The sequence below is a fragment of the Helianthus annuus genome, chromosome 14 (assembly GCF_002127325.2).
Source record: "Helianthus annuus cultivar XRQ/B chromosome 14, HanXRQr2.0-SUNRISE, whole genome shotgun sequence".
NCBI lineage: Eukaryota > Viridiplantae > Streptophyta > Magnoliopsida > Asterales > Asteraceae > Helianthus > Helianthus annuus.
Genome location: NC_035446.2, coordinates 113,237,161 through 113,244,403, shown reverse-complemented (window position 1 = coordinate 113,244,403; position 7,243 = coordinate 113,237,161). Strand labels below are relative to the sequence as shown.

Genomic DNA, 7,243 nt, shown 5'->3' with positions numbered 1-7,243 from the left:
TACTTACACTCGAACCCGCAGAATGCAAATATGTCTCTTAACGGGCCGTCTTTGTAAGACGTCAAACTTGAGGGCAAAGTCGAAGTTTAAAAATGAAGCGAGGTCTTAATGCGTACCGGGAGGGTTGCAATAATAACGACTTCGGTAAAACAACCGGTTGATGGGTAAGAATTAAACACATGCGTAGACCAAGAAACGGGAACTCGGATGGAAAGTTAAAAGACTCGGAATATGAGTCATGACTAAAAGACAATGAAAATTTGCAAACAGAAATGTTAGTAACTACGCTCAACTATTTTAAGGTTGAACGGGTCGAATAAAGAATGGAGTTTGATGTTCACAAGTGATGAAATTTCACACGAACAATTCAAACGAGATAAATAAGGTATAAAAACTAAGTAGTGCAAGTAAGCGCAAACTGAATAATGGAAGCGCGAAACATTAATGAACCTACGTGATGGGTCATAAAGGAATATATACAGGAAAAACGCAAACTAGTGAGACAAAGAGGATACGTAAAACAAAAAAAAATTTGGTTTTTAGTCAAAAACAACGTTTTAACAAAACATAAGTGGTATGAAGTGATTTAGAAAATCTTATACACACATAAGGCCGGAGGTGGCAAAATAGTATACCCGGGTGACGGGGTATAAAGTGACGGCGACTGATTAGTCTAGCCGGTAAATCTATTTGAAGTCAAGATATAATCATAACAGATACAAAGCACTTATTAAATATAAGACAAGCGCGAAATAAACATGTTGACAGACTAACACGGTTAATTAGATAAAGCGAGGGAATCAGTTGAGAATCCCCGCATAAAACTAAGACTATAAAGGAATAAATTATGGACTGTCAATATCCTGGTATGGATAATTGACAAAGGTTAAAGAGAAGATCCTAAACTAAAACTTCGGATTTAGTAAGAAATAACGTTTTTACAAATATAAATTCTGATAGGAATTTGAATAGTAAGCATGAAAGATTCAAGTCTTGACACTTATAGGTGCAAGACGATATATCCGAAAAGTGATATTTTCGAAAAATGAAAGGTTGATATAAATTAAACATGATGTGACACGATCACGGTTAGGAAATGTAATATGAAGTAGAATCGCATTATAACCAAGGAGCGGTAAAAAGTAACTGGACTAATAAGTCTAGTTAGTGAGACTGGTTAAGGTCAGCAATTCGAATCAAGAAATTTGGTTTGCTTGTAAGCGGTGGATTCGGTATAACTGAACCGAGTAAGTAAATTTGAAAACAACAGAAATTGTTGCTAAAAATGAAAGACTTCACTAAAGGCCTTTAAACAGGTCAAAGTAACGGATTCATAAAGAATTCGATAGAATATGAAAGCGATGGATGTCGCTAAGTTAACTAAACTAGTGGAAATAACAAGATTACGTTATTTCAAGTTGCACAATGTCGTATGAGAATATATAGACAATTAGTAATCAAAAGGATGTTACCATACTTATCTGGTAATACTAACAATTGGATAAAAGTATAAGTAATGTTTAAAAGATTTCTCGGATCAAATACATTGAGTTTAAACTCAATGAATTGTATAAGAAAAGGTTTCGAGGACGAAACCTCTCTAAGGGGGGTAGACTTGTAACACCCCGAAAACGGGTTTGGTAATCAAACTCCGTTAATACTAAAAGACGGGTAAAGTATCGTTAGTAGCTAAAATAACTAGGTAAATATTTGGATTTAAATAAGAAATCCTAATATTAAATACAAGTGAATCAAAGTTTTAAGGGATTGCAATTTAAAAGAGCCCGAGTTAACGGGACTTAAAATAAAACGGGATATAACTCTCGGGACCCACCAAGTAACTAGGAATATTAACCTGGTTAGTTAGTGTCTTGACATAATAGAATAAATATGGTTAAAATACCCTTTAAATAACTTGGTAAAGTATAGGGACCAAGGGTGACAAACTTGAAACAAGTTTGTATTAAATAAAACATTCAAACACCAAAACACACACTTTAAGTGTGTGTTCTGGTCGTAAATTACAAAGGAGCCAGAGAACTCCATGGCTCAAACCCTAACTAGCAAAAATCAAGCAATTGAAGGGGCAAATCAAGTCCAAATCAAAATCCGAATACGAATTAGTGATCTCCATTGAAAAAGGAGTTACGAGGTATGTAAATTTCTTGAGAAATCTCTAGTTGAAATTCTGATCAAACCTAGAGAATTTGAAATTTATGGTTGCATGTTTGTTATTTTGATGAAATAGAAATGATATAATGTCTAGGAGTAAAACCCTAGTCAATCGCATGTTGAAATCATGCTTATTCCTTATGAATTCACAATCACCATTGAAGGTGATAAGTGGGTGTTGTAGGAACATGTTAAACACTAGAATTTTAATTGTTGTTCTAGTGTAATTTGAGTTCTAGAGAGTAAATTCAGATTTTGTTAATGTGAAAATTGATGTAAACATGCTTAGTTGATGTTAACCATGGCTAAATGACAAGTATTGTTAACCATGGCTAAATGACAAGTATTGAGCTTGATATAAATTGTGAGAAATTATGCCCGCAAGGTGTTTGATAAAACGCCTAAGAGAAAGCTAAATATTGAAATTTAGAACGAAACACGTATTTGAATAATATGGCTAGTTAAACGAAATATGAAACAAGAAGAGTTATAATCGTCATGTTGATTTGAACTTAATGTTGTAAATCATGTGATTGAAAGTAGTTAGCTTTAATAAACTAAGTTAACTAATCTTGAGGTCGAATAGTAGCTTCGACATAGAGAATAAGTAAGGTGGAATGGTCGTGATTTTTAAATGACTAGTCTAACCACCTTGTAAATGTTGGCAATAGTTTGACGCTTAACGAGCTAGGTGGAGGCTTGAGAAAGAAGCGGTTAAACGAATCAAGCGCGTGAAGAAAGGCGTAAACCGGATGAGAGGTAAGTGTAATTTTCGCACTTATGTAGATTACTCGTTTATTCTATACGAAATAATTGCAATAACAATAATATTGAAATATGGATTTTTGTTAAGATTAATTTGTGGTGTAATCTAATGATGAGGAAAAATGGTGAAAATGGAAATTGGTCAAGAGTCGACTAATATAATTAAGGTTAAAAGCATGCCCATGGCGTAAGCCGAAATGGGTTGAATTAGTAAGAAAAGAGTTTAAGAGATAAAGGATTTGGTAATATAATCCGGGATGGGATGGATGTATGAATTGGACATCAAAAACCATGTTTTTGATTTAAATATTGGATATATAGTCCAAATGTGTCAAATGGTGGTGATAACACCATTTGACAATACTGACTAATGCGGTGGTCAAGTCTTATGTTAACAGGATCAATTGGCGAATCGGATAAATGCGTCGCCATAGATTGAGTGACAATTAAAGCAAGGTACAAAACCGGGTCTATTTGTTGTCCCGAGCCAGGTACGTATAAATACGATTATAGCTAACGTACGAATTTGGGCAAATAAGTAGTGAAGGTCCTTCATCATAAATGAAAGGTAAAATGGACCATTACGCCCTTGTAAGCTAAATTGAACAAATGGCCTTTAACGGTAGTTTGGAAGTGAGTTTTATGCTTAATTAAATGCTTACAATAGGTACAAGAAGGAGAAAGATGTAGGACTTTGGTTAAACGACTCTATATGGGTCTTACCATAGAATAACAATCCGAGGAAATAAAACTCAGATTACATAGAACATTACATTAAATTCACCACACATATAGTTGTGGTGGAAGATTACTTGATAAATATTGTGGAAATAAGATGCTAGAAATAGACGAGTATGATGTATGCGGAAAAGTGCTTAAATACCCTTAACGGGTCAAAATAATCATTTAAGTATAAACGAGTTTAAGATTATACATAAACTTGTGAATTGAACCTAATATGTTAGACAACATTGAAATTATAAGGTTCATGTGAAATCGGGATCAAACAATCATGTTTGTTTGATAAAATGCATAAACGGGTTAAAATTCGGTAAAAAAGTGATGAGTCGAAGGCTTAAAAGTCTAAAAATTTATTTTTTTGGATGTTGGGTTTCAACTCCATAAGATGGAGGATTAAATTACGGACGCGTAGGAAAAAGAATCGGGTAAAACGGATCAGTAACGAAGAAGTTATGGCCGTTTCCGTAAAAACTGGCATAGCTGAACTGAGCTGCAGACCTGCTGGAAAACGGTCTCCCTCGCGTGGCGCGAGGGAGCAACTGGGTGCCTTCGCGTGGCGCGAAATACCCTATTTTGGCGAAAAATTTTTATTTTAATCAGTTTCGCTACCCAGACTCGTTTAAATACGTTTTAAGTTACGTGTGACTAATCCAACTCATGTTTTATGAGCTTTAGGTATAATTTTAGCACCGGAGGACGATCAAGCACAACGAAGAACCGAACACGATCAAGATATAAGCTTCCGCACTTTGTATCGTTGTTATGTAAAATGACGAACTCACCCATAATATGTTGTATAGTTTTTAATTCTGTAAATAAAGTTTAATGAACCCGTATTTTCAATGTACTTGAAATCATAATTACTCGTTTGTTTTCGTAAATTATACGAAAACCTTTAAATAATAATAAGGGTGTTACATTTGAAAGATTTGTTGTGAAGTAACAACAGGTTGTTCATGTGGTGGTGAAAGATGTGGTGGTGACAGATGTAGTGGTGAAAAATGTGGTGGAGGTGATGGTGGTGGTGTAGGTTGTTTTGGTGGTGATTTATGTGGTGATTGAGGTGGTGATGGTTCAGGTGGTGGTGATGGTAGTTGACTCGATTTTGTTTTTGGTGTGCGTTTAGGCAACCTCACAATCAACTTTCTCTTTGCTGCTTGTGGAGATGTTACACGCTTTCTGGCACTAGCTTTCTTCCTGCCACCAGATGATGGTGGTGTTTGAGATTCAATAACCTGCTCAGAAGATGGATTATACAATTCATCATCTTTGTCTTCTTTCCTCTTTCTCTTGAGTTTTTTCTCTTTTTCAATTTCAGCTTTAATTCTCTCCGCACGTTCTGTTTCATCAATTTCTTCCTCGGACGAGCTTGATGAACTATCGTCACCTTCATTGTCACCAACTGCCTTCTCTGAATCTAATTCATAATCAATATCTTTCAAAAATTGTTCAGTCTCAGGAGAAACTAGATCTTGACTTTTTTCTGCATCACCTTCAACTACAACTACATCTTCTTCTTCTGATTCATCAATAAGCATGGTTTCAACACTTTTCTTTTGACGCTTTTTCTGTGGTTTAGAAGATGAACCCTCCTCTTTTTGAACTTTTGGAGTTGCTTTTCTGCTCCTCTTCTTTTTCTCTTCCTTTAGAAACCATTCGTTCCTTGTTTCTTTGAAATTTTCAAGAATTTTCAACTCTGCTGCATATCCTGCTTCTTTCATCTCTTTCTCATTTCTCCAGTTCTGATGATCAACTGGATCTGGATCTTGATAATTCTTGTCTTTGATGTACCCAAAGAATTCAGCTTTTGTTGACGGCTCTGGATGGTTTGGGTGATATCTGGCCAATTGTTTCAAAGACTCATTATCCATGCAGTAAAATTCCAACAGGTCATTCTTTACATCTTTCTCCAAATCAGGATAAGCATGGTCTAAGATCATCTGTACAAAATGTGGATAAATCCAAGTCTTGCTTTTTGACGTAATGTTCTCTGCCATGTAGTGAAATACAATCTTTGAAAAGTTATATTTCTTATTTAACACTAGAGCTGTCACCATGTTCATTTGATAATCCCTCATCACATCGTAACCTCCCTTCTTGTGACTAAGAGCATGCAACACTGAATGTATCAGAAATTTGTAAGGCTTTGAAAAACACGCTTTCAAGTAATTAGCTTTGTTCAATGGTCCTCTATACCCCATCCTTAGCATACAGCCCTTTACCATCTTCTCTGGAAACTTTGTTGGAGACTCTTCATCATCCGGAAAATCTATCACCTCACGTACAAGCTGTTTAGTAATGATGATTGGTTTATCTTTGCCATTCAAGCTCACAATTTAATTTATCGTCTTGTGTTCTTCATCATATGTTGCATTTTCCCAAAAACGTTCAATGTGTGATCTGAAAACCAGATGTTGATTCGTCAAAGCTTTCTGTATTGGCAATCTTTCCATAAACTCAAGAATACTTGTGAATTCTGCCATCTTCGGTATCTCCATATCATAAACACAACAAATGTTGTGTAATGGATCAAATAACACGCTCGAAGCCTGAAAAACAACAACACACAATCAAGTTAAACACTTTGAAAAATTTTCAAACCAAACAACATTCAAACGAAATTACACTTCATGCGAAAATACACACAAGCGAAATTACATTTCATGCGGAATGACTTGGTTCAAACGAAATTACATATACAAACGGAATAACAGTTTCAAACGAAATCACAGTTCAAACTGAATAATATTTTGATGCAAAAGTACTTGTTGAAACGAAATCATCATTTGAAACGGAATACCTATTTCGTTTGAAATCCACTTTGATTTCGTTTGAAACTGACAATATCAACAACAATGATTTTTCATGAACTGATGATCAAATTGATTATCTAGGTTTGTTATTTAGTGAATTCCGAGTACCATGGTATGATATTTATTCATTTTCGATCACAAAAACATTCTAAATCTAAGATGAAAGTTCTAAACTCCCGACTTCATACGAAAACAGATCATCAACATCAAATTGAACCCCTAATCAAGATCAAAATCATATTCCGAGTTCAATAAAGTGTTAATCGGTCATTTTTATCCACATACAAACCATAGATCTATGTCCTTGGTTCTGTTCATCGCCGACAACATGAAATCAGTTCAGATCTGAGTCAAAATAACACAGTTGCTCACCTTTCCCATGATCAAAGATGTGCAAACCAACTTAAATCATATAACAAACAACAATCGGGCAGAGATTCGGCTAGAAATCTATGATCTCAGGTGTTTCGCTTGAAATCGCCTGACAGTGACTTTGAAACGAAATAAGAAGAATGATGAAGTCAAGCGAAATCAGACATCTATTTATAGACGATCCAATTTCGTGCGAAATAGGCATAGAAGCGTTTTCAAACGAAATCATGTTCAAGCGAAATCATGTTTTTCAAGCGGAATTACATTTTCAAGCGAAATAGCTATTTCGTGCGAAATAGCTATTTCGTTTGAAATTTTACTTTTTCAAACTTTTTAACTTTTCGAGATTTTACCGTCACACCCAGTAACCAAGTCCAAGT

At 35.1% G+C, this 7,243-nt stretch overlaps 1 long non-coding RNA gene across 1 annotated transcript; it reads left to right on the top strand.

Moving 5' to 3' along the window:
- Positions 1–3,309: 3,309 nt before the first annotated feature.
- LOC118486310 lies at positions 3,310–4,451 on the top strand. Its single transcript, XR_004878388.1, has 2 exons — positions 3,310–3,428; positions 4,354–4,451. It is a non-coding gene; the product is annotated as an uncharacterized LOC118486310 (long non-coding RNA).
- Positions 4,452–7,243: the final 2,792 nt, after the last annotated feature.